The 18,173-nt window shown below is 43.3% G+C and overlaps 1 protein-coding gene across 1 annotated transcript in view; it reads right to left on the reverse strand.

Annotated features, from left to right (window-relative positions):
• Positions 1-5,626, reverse strand: part of jcada (junctional cadherin 5 associated a) — a 164,585-nt gene extending 158,959 nt beyond the window's left edge. The window contains exon 1 of the mRNA XM_052015584.1: positions 5,448-5,626. The gene's annotated coding sequence lies outside the window, so the exon portion shown is untranslated. The remainder of the gene's footprint in view (positions 1-5,447) is intronic.
• Positions 5,627-18,173: the final 12,547 nt, after the last annotated feature.

Raw genomic sequence — 18,173 nt, forward strand, 5'->3', positions numbered from 1 at the left:
GTACCGGAGCCTGAAGACCCATACTCAATGTTTCAGGAACAGCTTCTTCCCCTCTGCCATCAGATTTCTGAATGGTCCATGAACCCATGAACACTACCTCATTATTCCTCTTTTGCACTATTTATTTATTTTTGTGACATAGTAATTTTTATGTCTTTATGTCTTGTACTGTACTGCTCGTGCAAAACAACAAATTTCACGATATACGTCAGTGATAATAAACCTGATTCTGATTCTGATAGGACAGAATGGGGGTGGGGGGATATTGATCGTAATGTGGGGAGAATAAGTGGGAACAATGTAAATGAGTGCTCGATGGTCAGTCCGGATATGATGGGCCTGTTTCCATGCTGTACGACTCTAAGTCTCTGTGGCTAGTAGGAAGGCAAATGATATGTTGGGTTATATTGCAAGGACATTGAGGTACCAAAAGCTTTGCTGCAATTGAACAGAGCTCTGGTAGAGCCACATCTGGAGTACAGTATGGAGTTCTGTATGGATGTAAGGAGGGATATACCTCCTTTCAGCTGATACAGTGCAAGTTCACCTGGTTAATTCCTGAGATGAAACATTCCAACAAAGAAAGATTAAATGAAATGGGCATAATTTCTCTGTGAGTTAAAAGAATGTAAGGTAATCTCACTGACACATGAGTTGCCAGAGGTGGTGCTGCATGCAGATACAATTACAAAGTTTACAAAGGCAATTGAGCAGGTACTTGGACAGGAAAGGTGCAGAGAGATATGGCCCCAATGAAGGCAAATGAGATTAGAGTTGATAGGTATCACAGTCGGCATGGATGAGGTGGGCCGAAAGGACCCATTTCTGTGCTGTAAGATTCTATGATTCAAAGTTTGTGAGAGAGCTTGAAGAGAAAGATGCTGAGGGACTACTTTGCCTGGTTGGAGTTGGTGTGTTGAATCAGGAGACATATTCTACTGTGCTCCACTGCGTGCAGTGGTAGTGGCATACATCAGCAACTGTGTAATAGGGGTGGTGATGAGGTAGGATGTAAGATCCATGGATGGGGATCAGGATGCCCAGTGCTATGGGAGCTCTGCCCTAAGAGGTGAGTATGGAGCTTTAGTGAGATCCTAATCTAGTGTTTTGTTGTGAAGGCCTGGTTATCCCAGGAACGTTGTGGGGGGGGGGGGGGGGGGTGCAGGATGATTGCACTGATCTCTTCCTCAATGTTCCAAAAGGAGCAGAAATTCCAATAGTCGTGCAGGCGAGACTCATGCAGAGAAATGCCCAGTCAACTCCCTAGAGTGACTCAAAAAGCGATTGTTAATGTGATTTGTTTTGAGCTAAGTACATTTTAAAATGCATAGCGCTGAAATAAACAGCATTCCACAATCTAATTTACAGGCGATCATCTGAGAATAGGGGATAGATTATTTCAGACTGAGTTGAAGACAAATTGCCTCCCTGCTTTTATGCAATTCTCTGCACGAGATGGTTGTGGATGTTCAGCTGTTGAGCTATGAGTCATGAGGACGAGCTGGAGAAAGTTGTACTCTTTATTGCCTTGAAACAGACAACCGAAAGGTGATCTTATGGAAGTTTAAAACAAAATCACATCTGTAGAGTGCTTTTCTGGACTTCAGGATGTCACAAATTGCTTTGCAGCCAATGAAACATTTTTGGAAGTGTAATCTCCTGAACTAGGGTTTCCTCATGGAAACTTTGGAACATGAGCATGGAGCAGTCATTGTTAATGTGCTCACAATCATGGAAAAATTGACAAAAGGAGAATAAATTTTCTGGAAGCATATGCGCTATTGTAAACACAACTGTACAAAGAGAACAATAGCAATTCAGTGGCAGCAGAAACCAGAGAATGGGGACTCTTGCAATAGCTCCCACATGGTACAGAGGTCGGACTAGTTAAAAATACGCTAAAAGAATATTTTACGTTGAAAGTCACAGAGACTGTCAAAAATCACAGGCATTAACAAAAATCATTGTATCTGTGGCACACGTGACCAGTCATAGTAATCATTCTTTAATAATGCAGCAACCAATTTGCATAAGCAAATTGCCACAAACATCAAATATGATAAGAAACAGGTAATGTTTTCTTTTGGTAAGGCTTCTTGAGGAAACCAGTGATCCGGGATACCAGGGAATAATTTACCTGGCCTTCTTTGAAATAGTGCAACAGCATGTTGTACATCCACTTGGTGAGCTGGGACGTCAGTGTAAATAGCTAATTGAAAATACAATGGGACTGATTTTGTAGCAGTCTCTGTCACCAACAGGAGCCACACAGGTCCTGTTTTAGCAGACAATTCTGGGTGTAAACCACCCTGACCTTGCTTTTAGCATTTTGTCCAAATTTACAATTTTTCAAGGACTCCAGTTGGGTGTTAGCATTTTACACTGGACCAAGAGAGGGTGAAACCCATTCTCTAGGCTGTATGGCATAATAGCTGACAGAGCAAAGTTCTGTTTACGGTAAAGTTATTTAAACTACGAATGAAGATAAACAAAGATAAAAGTTAACCTGCACAGGTAATTTCCAGAGGTGACTGCAGTCCATCCCTAAAGTCAGCAATGAATCATCTGCAGTGTGGCTGATAGTGAGGAAGGAAGTTCCAGGCTGCTTGAAGACATCAATGGACCATGATTCAATGATGGGCTGAATGGCTTCCTTGTGGCATCCTTCTGGCCTATAAATTTCTATGACTGCTACTTTAGGACTAGGTTTAATCATCTATACTCAGTTCACCAAGAGGCAGTCTTAACGTGGATACAGTGAAAAGAAGGCCCTCTCTCTCACAGTGGCATACTAGATATAATAAATATAGGTAGCATAATATGCATTCAGCATCTAACTCTTATAACTATTACCATTCATGTCTCTGAGAATGCAGAGGGTTGAAGTCATATTTTATGACTTTAGAGTAATCTTGGGTGATATTTCAGTACAGTGTGAGGAGATAGCTGGAGTTGTTGCTTCAAAGTTCGAGTACATGGGGCTTGCTTTCAGATGAGAAGCACACCATAGGGTCTAGATTTCTATGTGCACACATAAAACGCTGGAGGAACTCAGTTCAGATGAAAGGTCTCGACCCAAAACGTCGACTGTCCGCTTCCCTCCATAGATGCTGCCTGACCGGCTGAGTTCCTCCAGTGTTTTGTGCGTTGTTCCCAGATTCCAGCATCTGCAGTCTCTTGTGCCTCCTATATGCACGGTTAGTCTGTGCTGGAAGTATGCTGTAAGCCACACTGCCCGCATCCCGAGAAAGAACTAAAAAAAAATTAAAACTGGCATATGGCATCCACAGCATTGTATGTTGATGGGATGTCCACCAATCAAGGCAGACTTGAGACTGCTGCAATCTACAACCCGATTAGAGAGGGGACACGACATGCAAGGCTCAATTCAAATATGTAGTTTAGGCAACTAGGAGACAATTGAACCTCAGTGGGCCCGTCCTCTCTTGGTTTATTTCTCAAACCAGTTTCTGAAATCCAGCTTAAATACTTCAGACCTATTCAATGAAGCTCATCATTAAAACTGAGGGAAAATCCCTCCAAGGACAACATGTCCATTCTGTCCTTACACCATTCAGGAAGTCTTGGTATTTAGTGTTTCTCTGCTCTGTATAAAATAATTACAAATTTTCTGGAATTAAAAACAATTTTTTAGAAACAGGAGAAAAACAACCAAATTGTGCATGCTGGAAACACAAACTGAAAAACAGGATGCTCAGACTGGTCAGCATTTGAAAAAGCCTTCATGGTTGTCGGCACCTGAAATCTTTGTGCTTCTTGTGTTTTGTACCAACTGACAGATCAGAGCATTTTTATCCCTGGAACTGATCTGTCCCTGGTGTGTAGTCAACTAAATGACATCACTCTGGATTACCATGCACCATATGTTCCACATGTTACTTGTGACATTTCTGGGACTGTTGACAGCGATTCCATTCATGTGCTGGAGGTTACTCTCTCCATTCATGGCTTTAAATCAGAACTGTCAAAGTGGCCCCCACCTGAAGCATTAACTCATCTCTCTCTCTCTTTACAGACGTTGATGGGCCTGATGTGTATTTGCAGTAGTTTCTGGTTTTACAGTTAAAGCATTCCATTGGGATAATCCGGGGTCTAATGACATAGGAGAAACAGCATATTATGGTGCTTAAAATGCAGTGCAGATTGAGTGTCCTCTAATACATTTAGCATATGTCATTCAATAATCTCCCTTGTTTCTAAAGTTCATGATGAACTATCATTAATATATTAGCAATAATCAAGAGAGGTGTGACTAAAACTAGAGGGCACAGGTTTAAGGTGAAAAGGAGGAGGTAAAAAGGAACTTAGCAGGTCAGGCAGTGGAATATAATGGACAGTCGATGTTCCAGGTCAAGGTCATTCATCTGGACTGAACGTTTAAAAGGGATCTGAAGGATAAGCTTTTCATACAAAGAGTAGTTGATATCTGGAATGAGCTGCCAGAAGAGGTGGCGGAGGAACAATAACAATGTTTAAAAGGCATCTGGACAGGTACTTGAATGAGCAAGGCATAGAACGATATGGAATTAATTCACTCAAATGGGATTAGTATAATGTCGGCATAGACGCAGTGGGTTGAAGGGACTGTTTCTATGCTGTATTCTTTAATTCTGTGAGATAACTGAGCTTTTTTACTCATGGTTATATTGCTGGAGAGGATAGTGCATTTGAAGAACAGGCAAGAGTTTGGGAACCATGGCTGATTTCAGTGCCCCTATTCGGAGTCATTGAAGTCTTTATTCCTCTGCAACCCTCCTCACCCCACCCCCACCCCCCACTTCCCCAGCTCCCGCTGAGATCAACTGCCTAAGCAGATTAAGCCTGTGGCTTTCCTGTTCTGTATGGCTGAGAACCTCACCAGAAGGTGCCTAGACCCAGTGAGCCACTGGGGGAGCCAATAGAGTTATCTCAAAATGTTCAATGAGTTGAGAAAAAGAGAAAAATAAAGGAACTATAATCCTGGGTGTTGAAGTGTCATCTTCAGCCATGCCATTGTATTCTCTGGAATGAGCAGGATGGAAGCAGTAAATAAAGACTACATTCATACACACAAGTTACAGACACAACAACATTAAGCAATTTTTACCATGGAGCCTCTTAACTGCAATTAGCACCAGAGATTGTCACACAAACAAAGGCAGCAGACTCTTTCATTGTAGCATTAACAAATCATGAATGCATCTAGCACTGCTCCAACCACAGCATGACATGCCTGATGTGGTGATTATTTAGAGTTCAAGCACAGTGGGACTCTAAATCTGTTTACCAGTTCTGGCTACTTAAAGACCAGCCTATCCAGAGAGCTGTCAATAATCCTGGACATCTGAGAGCTTCCCTCCTATTTAAATCTTCAGCATACTGTTACCTACATAGCAATTAACACAAGTGAGTGCAATTAGGAGCACCAAATATAAGCAAAGCCTTACCTCGCAAGAAATTAGGAGCAATGATTGCTTCCTTCCACAGATGGAGCAAACAGCAGCTGGAGAAAGTCTCCCAGCCGTTATCTTGTGCATCATACAAATCCCAAGCCTGCATTTGACGGAAACTGATACTCTGAGCTGGGGAATGACTGAACACTGCAGCCTTTAAGCCACTGGGGAAAGATTTGGAAGGGATGGGGCGGGGGGGGGGGGGGAGGTCCAAGTATTAGGGAAGGGGATTGAAGGGTGAGTTAAAGTTGTTGTATTGATGTGATTCTTTTGAGCCTGTTGGAAAGAACAGTAAAATCCTCAATGCAAGCAGTCCCTTGCTCACAATTCGACTTTGAGAGTCTGCTCCCCTTCATCCAATTATGTCTAAGCCAACATTCTAAGTAATGGTGGAAAATTCCAGAGCACTAAGATAACATACTCCTGTGTTCTCAAGTAAATCAAAGGCATGTGTGGAATTTAAGGCTAGATTCAGCACAAGAAAGGATGCCCATCTACAGTGTAACATATGTGCAGCATAACCAACTAACCTGCAGAACAGGCTTTTAGACCAATATAATGTAAAGAGTTGGTGCTGGGTACAGATATTCTCAATGTAGTATTGTGCAATGCACATCGGTTACCCAGTTTTGACTAACTTCAATGATAAGTGGAATCACAGTTCACTTATTCAAAGTCAGCACAAACACTGGCTAGGAGAGAGAGAGAGAAATTCAGAATTAGAATATTTTTGGGCTTTTTTAAAACTTAGCAAAGGAATAATCCTGTCTTTATTTGATGTTTTTATGATTCTCTGTCTTACCATCTCATTTACAATCTGTTTGAAGTTCGCCTACAACAAAGTATCATTTGATTTTCCTCTTTACTGTAAAAGGTGGGCAGCTTACTGTTTTTGGTACTGAGTGCATCCAGAACAGTTTGAACTTATTAGCACTCCAGACAAACCGCACATGGTAAACCATTGCAGGCGAGACCATCACCTGCGGCTGTTTTTGCAAGATGTGTTGAATATTTAAAGACCCGGCAATAAAATAACACAGTGATTTTAAAAGATATAGCACATGCACATCAAAACCAAAATCTTGAAATGATCCTTAGCCTGTAATCAGAGTGGTTCAATTTGGCATTAGACATTGGAAGCTCTCCTATTCAACTCAAAGATAGGGTGTGAGTCTTCAGTCCCAGAGGAGAAAAACCTAGTTACTTGGAATTATTAGCAGCCTGGCCGTGAGACACCAGCTACAAACTGGCAGGAAGTAAACACAAAAGAAAGGGATAATGAGTTCAAAGACAAATTTCCAGATGTTTTTTTCAAAGAAGCAACATAACAACAGAATGAATTTAAAGCAGATGTATCTTCTTGTAGAAGTTGTTTAATTTTGACTTTACAACATTCATGAACATGCAGAAAGCAGTCATTAAGAGTGGTTCCCACAAATCTCATTCACTAACTGCCATGCCCAGTATCTGAGCCATCCACCCCAATAATGTCTCTGGTTCAATTACTGTTCTAAAATCAGAGTTAGGAGAGGAATTGAGTCACAGTGCTTCTGGATTAGGACATGTTTACTGTGCAGCCACATTTGATGATGTGCATTATCTGGGAACTATATCTTCTGTCTCCATCCAGTCCTGAGTGACATTCCTCCTTCTCATATCTGATGGGAAGTGACAACTAGCAAGGAGTTGGAGAAGATCCATCCCAATCCTTGCTTGCTGCTGCACAACAATCACTTAAATCCACCAGTATCACTCCTACCATGTTGATCTTCACTGTGGTCCAAGCTGCTGACCAGCTCTACATGGTGGCATCTCTGGGGAATGAGGAAAATGAGGTGAACATCGCCATTAAACCAACTCTTCTTCAAAGACCTGCAGGCTGTCTACATGTCCTCAACCAGCCACATCACCAGCTGATGTCACTGAACAAGTTCCAGGCAAGGCAAAGCCTGTGTTAGCATCCACGTCTGGGACTGTGCAATGAGCCAGGCTGTAGCTGTGACTAAAGACAAAACATGTCTTTTATGTCAATGACTGCCCATTGATTGAGTTTTGCACTAATTTCAATTGGCCACAGAGGATGCTTTCACGTGGCTTGACAATTACACACATGGTCATTGTTCAATTAGTCCCCCTGTGCAGTTATAAATGTTTCAGGGAGAGAAAGATCAGGCTTGCCTACCAAAACTGAATGACTAATTGCATGAACAGTGGTCAGTTTGGTGAAGTACTGTGGCCACATTGGGTGCAATATAAAATAAGTTTGAATTGCTGTAAAATTGCATGGCAACCTCATATGTAGCACTTCTGTAGCATTACTTAAGTTGTTTAAATAATATTTTTCATGAGGACATTCTCTTACCACTCAGAACAGAAAATGAAAGCTGCTCATGGTCATAGAGACAAAGAGAGAGAGAGCATTTACCCATTTACACTAATCCTACATTAATCTCACATTTTCATCATCTCCCCCCCAGACTCACCCACACACTAGGGGCACTTTACAATGGCCGGTTAACTTACCAACCTGCACACCTTTGGAATGTGTGTGGAAACAGGAGCTCCCAGATGAAACCCACAGGGTCACAGGGAGAATGCACAAGCTCCACACAGACAGCACTACAGGTCAGGATTGAACCCAGGTCTCTGGCGCTGTGAGGCAACAGCTCGAATAGCAGCACCTCAGTGCCACCCATCTTAATTCATTGCTTCATACCCTGGACAGGATGGCCAAAGATGTAACTGTGACCGCAACACAGGAATTACTTCACATGGTTGGTCCAGACCATGTGAACTAAAATATCACCAAAACAATGCAAACCAAGTGCCCATGTGATGTAGTTAGTGTTGATAGAACATCTTTAGTAAGATACACATCATAAATTCACAACAAATACTTCCCTAAGAACGTTAGAATTTTAATGATGCAATAAAAAGATACGAATTCTGAACATATCAAACAAAAGTTTTTAACCATGTTCCTTCCCTAAATCAATGATCTAGAATATGCTCATACGTCAGAAAGATGTGAGTGACCACTTCCAACTTCAAGCATTCCTAGAATTGATGGGCAATGGAACTACAGATTTAAGCAATGATGTTTGGAGCTGCAAAGTCAAATTTCCTCTAGCTACACTCTTTGTATAAACAATCATAATGAACCTCTGGTATTACACATTAATTAAGCTGAAATTCAAAAGAGCCCCAATTAAGAAAAATGTTCAGATTTGTTCTGAGGAATCGACTCTTGTTAAACATTGCTACATATTAATACCATTTATGTTCAACATTGAAAACATTTCTCTTTCATTTCTTTAATATCTGAAGCTCAAATGAAGTTACAGTGCTGAAATAAAAAAATAAGTTAATAATATATCTTGGAAGCTGAATTGAGCTAAGTTAGAGGAGTGAAGACCATGGATCCATAGGTATAGGAATTGGACCTTCAGCCCTTTGAGTCTATTTAATTAGATCAGAGCTGAATTGCACCTCAACCCCTTTCATGCAGCTTTGATCAAGATCCTTTGATTCTTGATTAATAAACATATTTGATTAATAAACTTATTAATCAAATTAATTATTAATCTTTGATTAATAAACATCTATTAGTCTTGGTCTTGAAAATTTCAAATAACCTAGCGTTCACCTCGTAGGGAGAGAATTCCTCTTATTTACTGTGCCTTGAGCGAATGGAAGGTTAGAGATCTGATTCCTGATCGGCCCAGCTCTCACTCTAAAATTTGTTCACCCTAAAATTATCCACTGACATCTTTTACACACCCACTGACTCCCACAGTTAGCTTGACTACATCTCTCCTCACCCTGCCACCTGTAAGGATGCTATCCCCTTCTCTCAGGTCCTCCGCCTCCTCCGCATCTGTTCCCATTGGAGGTGTCCTCTTTTTTCAGTAAACAGGGTTTTCCTTCCACCACCATCAATGCAGCCCTCGCCCTCATCTCCTCCACTTCCCGCACATCTGCCCTCCCCCCCATCCCCTCCCAGACATAACAGGGACAGAGTTCCCCTTGTGCTCAGCTAACACCCCATGAGCCTCTGTACCCAACACATCATACTCTGCAACTTCCAACCCCTCCAATGGGATCCCACCGCCAGGCACACGTCCACCCCCCCAACTTTCCACAGGGATTGCTCACTCCGCGATTCCCTTGTCCGCTCATCCCTCCCCGGCATTTATCCCTGCAAGCGTGTTATACCTGCCCCTACACCTCCTCCCTCACCACCATTCAGGGCCCCAGGCAGTCCTTCCAGGTGAGGCAGTACTTCACCTGTGAATCCAAGGGTGTCATTTATTGCATCCGGTGCTCCTGGTGCGGCCTCCTCTACATTGGTGAGATCAAAAGCTGATTGGGTGAACTCTTCGTCAGGCACTTTCGCTCTGTCTGCTGCAACAGCCAGGATCTCCTGGTGGCCAACCACTTTAATTCCACTTCCCATTCCCACATTGACATGATAAACAAAGGATTGCAGGTATTGGAATCTAGATGAAAAAACAACAAGATACTGGAGGAACTCAGCAGGCCAGGCAGCATCTGTGGAGAAAAGCAGACAGTCAATGTTTTGGGTCAGGAAAAGGGGAAGCCCAATATATAGGAGGGAAAAGCAGAGCAGTGATAGTTGGACAAAAGAGGGGAGGCAGGGTGCACAAGGTAGTGATAGGTAGATGCAGGTAAGAGATAGTGATAGGCAGGTGTGGGGGAGAAGAGCAGATCCACTGGGGGATGGGTCAAAGGTATGAAGGTAGGCGCCTAATGGTGGGAGGGGAGGAGAGGAAAAGGGGAGAGAAAAAAATGGCGAGGAGAAAAAAGAGAGATAGGCTGGGAAAGGGAAGAGAAGAAGAGGCAAGGTTGTGTGAGTGTGTGTGTGTGTGTGTGTGTGTGTGTGTGTGTGTGGGGGGGGGGGGGGGGGTGGTGGGTAGGTTTAATTAAAGTGGGAGAATTCGTTGTTCATCCCATTAGTCTGTAAGGTCCCAAGACCCAAAATGAGGAGTTGTTCCTCAATTTTCCTCACCATTTTTTTCTCTCTCCTTTTCCTCTCCTCCCCTCCCACCATGGGGGTGCCTGCCTCCATACCTTTGACCCATCCCCTGGTGGATCTGCTCTCCCCTCCTCCCCCGCATCTGCCTGTCACTATCTCTTGCCTGCATCTACCTATCACCACCTTGTGCCCACCCTGCCTCCCCTCTTTTGTCCACCTATCACTGCTCTGCTTTTCCCTCCTATACATTGGGCTTCCCCTTTTCCTATCTTCAATCCCGAAGAAGGGTCCTGACCCGAAACGTTGACCACCTGTTTTTCTCCACAGATGCTACCTGGCCTGCTGAGTTCCTCCAGCATCTTGTTTTTTCACCTACGCTGACACGTCTATCCGTGGCCTCCTCTACTGCCACTTTGAGGCCAGACACGGGTTGGAGGAGCAACACCTCATATTCCGCCTTGGTGGTCTCCAACCTGATGGCCTCAACATTGATTTCTCTAACTTCCAGTAACCCGTCCCCTCTGTTCCTCCCCCCCTTTTTACGCCCTTCCCCCCACTTTTGTTTTCCCTCATTCCTGTAGCCCCCTCACTCCTCTTTTCCCTCCCCTGCCCTCATGACCTGCCCACTTCCTCCTATTCCCCACCACCTTCCCTTTATTCCATGGTCCGCAGCCCTCTCCTACCTGATTCCTTCTTCTTCAGCCCTTTGCCTCTTCCACCTATCACCTCTCAACTTCTCACGTCATTTCCCTTCATCCCCCTCCCCCGCCCACCTACCTTCTCCCTCTCACCTGGACTCACCTGTGCTCCTCCCCCTCCCCTGACCTTCTTACTCTGGATTCTGCCCTCTTCCTTTCCAGTCCTGATGAAAGGTCTTGACTCAAAACGTTGACTGTTTATTTCCCTCCATAGATGCTGCCTGACCTGCTGAGTTCCTCCAGCATTCTGTGTGTGTTGTTCCAGATTCCAGCATCTGCAGAATCTCTTGTGTCTCCCTAAAATTTGTGTCCCTTTGTTATGGAGTAAACTCAGATTCTACAACTTATCCACAGAGCTTATCCCTTTAGTGTTGTATCATCTCGGTAAAACTTGTGTCATTTTGCCTTGAGGGTCAGTATATTCTTCCAGTGGAATCCAGAACCAAACTGAAGCCTTTGGATGAGGTATGACAAAGCTCTGTACAATTGAAGCTGAACTTCCTCCCCATTGAATAACAACCTTCTTGAATTAATGGTTAATATTCCATTAGATTAATATTTTGTGCCTGTACATCATTTGTGTTTCTGGCATCCAAGACCCTTTGCTCCTCTATGATTTCTCGTCTCTCAGCACTTAGAATCAAATTGGCTTTCTTCACTCAAAAGTGAATGAGCTCACAATTCCTCACAGAGCTTCTTTCGTCACAGTTTTGTTCATCTGCTCAGTCTTTCCATGCTGCATTGTAACGTCTGATTCCCATTTTTACCACCTACTGCTCCCTCTAAATTGGTGTCATCTGCAAGTTTGGATGTACAGCTCCCTATCTCTACATCCATATCACCCGCGACAGAATTCAGGAGGAAATAGGACATGGTCCTTTCCTGCCCATTAGGCTGTGAGGACATCCTTTCAGAAAAGTCACTTTTTGAAGTAGATCATTTCAGCACCAGAAGTAACCAACCAAACATGAAACAATGTTAATTGCCGTCCATTTCTAAAGAGGATATTACTTCACGTTGAAAAGTGAGCATGCGGTCAGCCACATGAAGCTCAGGAAATAAAGTGGTCCCAGGGCTCTGGGTGACATGCTCCAACAAACTTGACAATTGGAACTGGGAATAAGAGAAACAACTTTACCGGCTCCGATGAAGGATCCTGGACCTGAAACTGTAACTGTTTCTCTTTCCACAGTTCAAAGTCAAAGTCAGGCTTATTATCATATGCACACATACATGTATGCACAGGTGCAATTAAAAACTTATTTGCAGCAGCATCACAGGCACATAGCATCAGATAAGCAGCATTCACAAGAAAAACATAAATTAGACAACTATATGCAACTTCTACAAGAAAGGATGCAATTGGAAAATATTAAAGAAGTCTATTGTAACGCAAAGTGTTCAAAGTGGTCATAGTGTTACTATACTGAGGTAGTATTTAGGGTTGTGCAGGCTGGTTCAAAAACCAAATGGTTGAAGGGAAGTAGCCGTACTTGAATCTGGTGGTGTGGGATTTCAGGCTTCTGTACCTCCTGCCTGATGGCGGCTGCAAGAAGATGGCATGGTCCGGATGGTGGGGACCTTTGATGATTAATGTTGCCTTCTTGAAGCAGCATCTCATGTAGATATTACCGATGGTGGGGAGGGATGTGCCCATGATGTATTTTTTTTTCCCACCCCATTTCTTTTTCCCTTTTCCTTGGAGCAGACTCGATGGGCCAAATGGCCTGCTTCTGCTCCCTTGTCTTGTGATCTTGTGAGTCCACTACTCTCTGCAGCTTCGGATTTTACCTGCGCATATGAATTGCCGCCGCAGACTATGATGCGACCAGTCAGGATACTTTCAACAGTACATCTGTCGAAGTTTGTTAAGAGTGTTCGGTGACATGTCAAACCTCCTTATCCTTCTAAGGAAGTAAAGATGTTGGCACGCCTTCCTTGTGATTGCATTTATGTGCTGGGCCCAAGACAGGTCATCCGATATGTTAATGCCCAGGAATTTAAAGCTGCTGACTCTCTCCACCCCCGATCCCCCAATGTAGACTGGCGCATGTTCGCCCTCCTCCCCTTTCCTGAAGTCAACAATCAGCTCTTTAGTTCTACTGATGTTGAATGAGAGGTTGCCTGACCTAACTTGCCTGACCTAACCTGCCTGACCTGCTGAGCTTTACCAGCATTTTCTGTTTTTATTGTAGAAAAGCAAATCAGGGAATGGGATTAACAGGATTGTTAATTGGTAATTGGCTTTCTATTGTCACTTGTGCTGAGGTACAGTGAAAAGCTTTTGTTTGCATGCCATCCAAGCAGATCATGCCATACATAAAGACATTGAGGTAGTACAAAAGGAAAAGCAATACAGAATGTCGTATATAGTTACAGAGAAAGTGCAGTGCAAGTATACAAATAAAGTACAAGGACCATGGCAGGGTAGTTGAGAGATCAAGAGTTCATCTTTAGCATATAATAGGACCATTCAAGAGTCTTATAACAGCAGGATAGAAGCTGTCCTTGAGCCTCGTAGTATGTGTTCTCAAGCTTTTGTACCTTCTGTCTGATGGGAGAAGGGAGAAGAGAGAATGACCGGGGTGGGAGGGGTCATTGATTTTGATGGCTAAGAGAGCGTGGAGGAAGTCAATGGAGGGGACGCTGGTTTGCGTGATGAATTGAGCTGCATTCACAACTCTCTGCAATTTCTAGCGGTCTTGGGCAGAGCAGTTGCCATACCAAACCGTGATACATCCAGATAGGTTGCTTTCTATGGTGCATCTGTAAAAATCGGGATTGCTCTGAGAGTTGGCAAAGATTTGATGGTGGAATGGCTTCCTATTCTCTCAGGAAGAATGACCCTCATTCATAGAGATTGTAGTGGGGGAAGCCCAAGTCAGATTAATCCCTAGGTTTTCTGATAATGTAGAAGTGTACCTCTGTTCCTTATGCTGCACAAGAAAACTTGGAAAAACTCTTTGGCTCTCCACTTGGACTGCACCCTCCCCTCGCCCTCCCATAGTATCTGCTCTTGTGAGCAAACAAATTAAAAGAACATCAGGGTCTGATAGACATCAGCAGATCCTCAATTAAGACCCCACAGACCAGGAGTGGGGTGGACCTCATCTGCCATCCTAAACATTTCTGTTAAAGTAGCATGGGGTGTCTATTAAATAAGGATAATGTTAAGTATCCCCCGGTGCTCAGATATCAGAGGCTTAGATCCAGTGAGTTCCATTCTCTTAACATCTGGGTGCTCGAGAATATTTAACGTTTATCTCACTTACATGTGCAGTGAAGCTGAATTCGGGATCAGTTGATGGATAATAGACAACACTGGATAATGTTCTGTAGCTTTGGTGACCCTTGCCTTTCCCTAAGGCCAGCTTTTAGTGAAATGCTCAACCTTTATCTTAATCACCTCCAGACTTAATTATTCCAATCGCCTCTTGTTTATCCTCTGCCCTCTTAAAGACTCCAGTATATTCAAACCTCTGTTGACTTTATCCCATCACACAGCAAGAACAGCTCACCACCTCTTCCTATCTAATCTCCAAGGACTGCTGGTCTCCTAATATCTCAGATTTAAGATAAACACAGAAGATAGTCAGCAGATGTGGTGCCATCTGTGAAGAATGAAAGAGTTAACACTTCAGGTCAATGACCTCTCATCATTACATGCTCCTGACCACCATCCTAGGTTTGTCTTTCGGCAGTCTTGAGTGTGCCTCTCAAATCATTTTTTGGCTTGAGTTTAACTCGTATATAGCTTGGTATAATATTTTGAAAAATAGCTGGGAATAATATTTTGAGAAATATATAGGGGAGGGTTACCACTAAGAACAGATGGGCCTTTTTATTAGACCAGTCAGAATTTATTTGCTTAATTTTAGGATTAAAAACTATACTCAAATCTGCTTTTCCTTCATTATAAGTATTTTAACTTTAGTTTCTGTGGCTGCTTCTCTCAAAAAGTTTGATGATGGAGATGCTATTGGCTTTTTTCCGTTGATATTTGGGGAAGCGGGTTTTATCAGGTGGCATGCAGTACCACTTGGCCAGAATAACCCTCCACCCGACTCCATGCTCTTGCCTGGTGAGACTTCACACCAGGACTTGCAAAACGTTATACTTGTTGCAGTCTGATTATAAAATCATACATTATTATTACATTACCTCACGTTCTTGGCTGTCTGCAGTTTCTGCTATTTGGTTTGGCGCTGCTAGTCAACCTTTACGTTATTCAATAGTAATTTTCTGCCTGTTTTCTCTGTGCCTGCTCCAGGGCTCTGGATGAGTTGGCTGTGCAATAAACATCTGTGAAATCCATTTCTTTCCACGGTGGGGAAAATAAAGCAAAGCAATGGCTCCCAGACAGACTCAGGTAATCAAGGGTGTCATGTGATTTTCCATCAGTCAGCCGATCATTCTTAACATTGTGAATAACCAAAACTGAAGGAATATAATAAGGAATACAATACAAAGTTGGGAATTTTTTATGCACAATAGCAGCAACAAGTAAAATTAGCTTAAATGTCAATCCTGACCCTGACTTTTCGGTAGACTGATTGGGCGGTAGTATCCAAATTTGACTTTTTTTTGTGAGCATGCCTGGACAATTCTCCATATGGCCAGGTTGGTGCCAGTGTTGTAACTGTACTAGAACAGTTTGACTAGAGATGCAGCTAATTCTGGAACAGAGGCATTAATACCACAGTTGTGATGTTGTCTAGTTCTATAGCCTTTGTTTTATCCAGTGCTCTCAGCTATTTTTTAACATTATGTGAAGAGAACTAAATTGGCTGAAGGCTGCCTGTTGTGATGGTGGGAATGGAAGTCAAACTGTTGACTCTTCTGGCCGAAGGTGGTTGTGAATTCTTCAGCCTTTTTCTTAGAACTAAACACACAGGGCCTTGCCATTGTTGAGGATAAGGCAAATGAGCTGAGAGAGTGGATCAGCACAGGGGATGATGAAATTGTTGTAATCACGGCAACATGGTTGAGGGAAGGGCATGACTGGCAGCTCACTGTTCTGGGGCATAGAAGTTTCAGGCATGACAGAGGGGGGTGTAAAAGAGGAGGGGGGTGTCACTGCTGGTCAGGGAGAGCATTGCGGCAGTACTTAGGGAGGATGTCCTGGAGGGACTGAGCAAAGAGGCTATATGGGTAGAATTTAGGGGAAAAATGGGGCAGTCACTTTGATAAGATTCTTTAGGACTCCCAATACTCAGTGAAAATTAGAAGAACAGATCTGGAGGCAGATTGCGGAGGGGTGTAAAAGCAACAGGGTAGTAGTAGTAGAGGGCTTAAACTATCCCAATAGTGACTGGGATTAAATTTAAATTTAATTATTTAAATACAACAAAAGTTTTAATTATTTAATTATTCTAAATAATAATTTAACCATTTCCTGTACAGAGAGGACGGGTTACACACGAACCTGAGGGGGGGGGGCAATATCCTTGCAGCCAGGTTTGCTAGGGTGGTTCAGGAGGGTTTAAACTAGATTGCAAGGGGGAAGGGAACCAGAGGAGTAGGTCAGAGGAAGAAGGGGATGGGGAAAAGTCAGATCTGACAGGTAGAGAGGCTTTGAAGAAGGAGAAGCAGAGTACAGGCTATAAAAGCAGGAAGGTGGATGGGCTAAAGTGCATTTACTTAAATGCAAGAAGCATCAGGAATAAGGGAGATGATCTGAGAGCTTCGATAAGTACATGGGACTACGATATTGTGGCTATTACAGAGACATGGCTGACATCAGGGCAGGAATGGATATTGAATATTCCTGGTTTTCAGTGTTTTAAAAGGGATGGAGGGGGAGAAGAGGAAGGTGGGTGGCGATACTGGTCAGGGGCACTGTTACAGCTGCAGAAAGGATGGATAATGTAGAAGGATCCTCTCTAAGGTCAATATGGTTGGAAGTTAGGAACAAGAAAGGGGCAGTTACCCTCCTGGGAGTATTTTATAGGCCCCCCGGTAGCAGTAGGGATACTGAGGAGCAGATTGGGAGGCAGTTTTTGGAAAGATGCAAAAATAACAAGGTTATTATAGTGGGAGACTTCAACTTTCCAAATATTGATTGGCACCTACTTAGTGCCAAATGTTTAGATGGGGCGGAGTTTGTTAAGTGTGTCCAGGATGGATTCCTGACACAGTATGTTGACAGGCTGACTAGAGGGAATGCCATATTAGATCTAGTTTTAGGTAATGAACTGGGACAGGTGTCAGATCTATCGGTGGGTGAGCATTTGGGGGACAGTGACCATTGCTCCATAACCTTTAGAATTGTTGTGGATAGGGATAGGAGCAAAGAGGATGGGAAGATATTTAATTGGGGAAAGGCCAATTATGAGGCTATAAGGCGAGAATTTGGGAGTGTAAATTGGGATGACATTTTTGAAGGGAAATGTACTATGGAGATGTGGTCGATGTTCAGGGATCTTTTGCAGCATGTTAGGGATAAATTTGTCCCAGTGAGGCAGAGAAGGAATGGCAGGGTGAAGGAACCGTGCGTGACGAGAGAGGTGGAACAACTAGTTAGGAAGAAGAAGGCAGCATACATAAGGTGTAAGCAGCAAGGATCAGACAGGGCTCGTGAGGAATGTAGAGTAGCAAGGAAGGAACTTAAGAAAGGGCTGAGGAGAGCGAGAAGGGGACATGAAAAGGCTTTGACGAGTAGGGTTAAGGAGAATCCCAAGGCTTTTTTCTCGTACGTGAAGAGCAGAAGGATGGCTAGAGTAAAGGTAGGTCCGACTAAAGACAGAAGTGGGAGGATGTGCCTGGAAGCTGTGGAAGTGGGTGAGGTTCTCAATGAATACTTCTCTTCAGTATTCACCGAGGAGAAGGGTCTTGATGATGCTGAGGGCAGCGTTGGTAAGGGTAATATTTTAGAGTATGTAGATATCAAGAGAGACGATGTGTTGGAGTTGTTAGAAAATATTAGGACAGGTAAGTCCCCGGGGCCTGACGGAATATTCCCCAGGCTGCTTCGTGAGGCAAGGGAGGAGATTGCTGAACCGTTGGTTAGGATCTTTGAGTCCTTAT

This window comes from Pristis pectinata, chromosome 5 (assembly GCF_009764475.1).
Source record: "Pristis pectinata isolate sPriPec2 chromosome 5, sPriPec2.1.pri, whole genome shotgun sequence".
In the NCBI taxonomy this organism is placed as follows: domain Eukaryota; kingdom Metazoa; phylum Chordata; class Chondrichthyes; order Rhinopristiformes; family Pristidae; genus Pristis; species Pristis pectinata.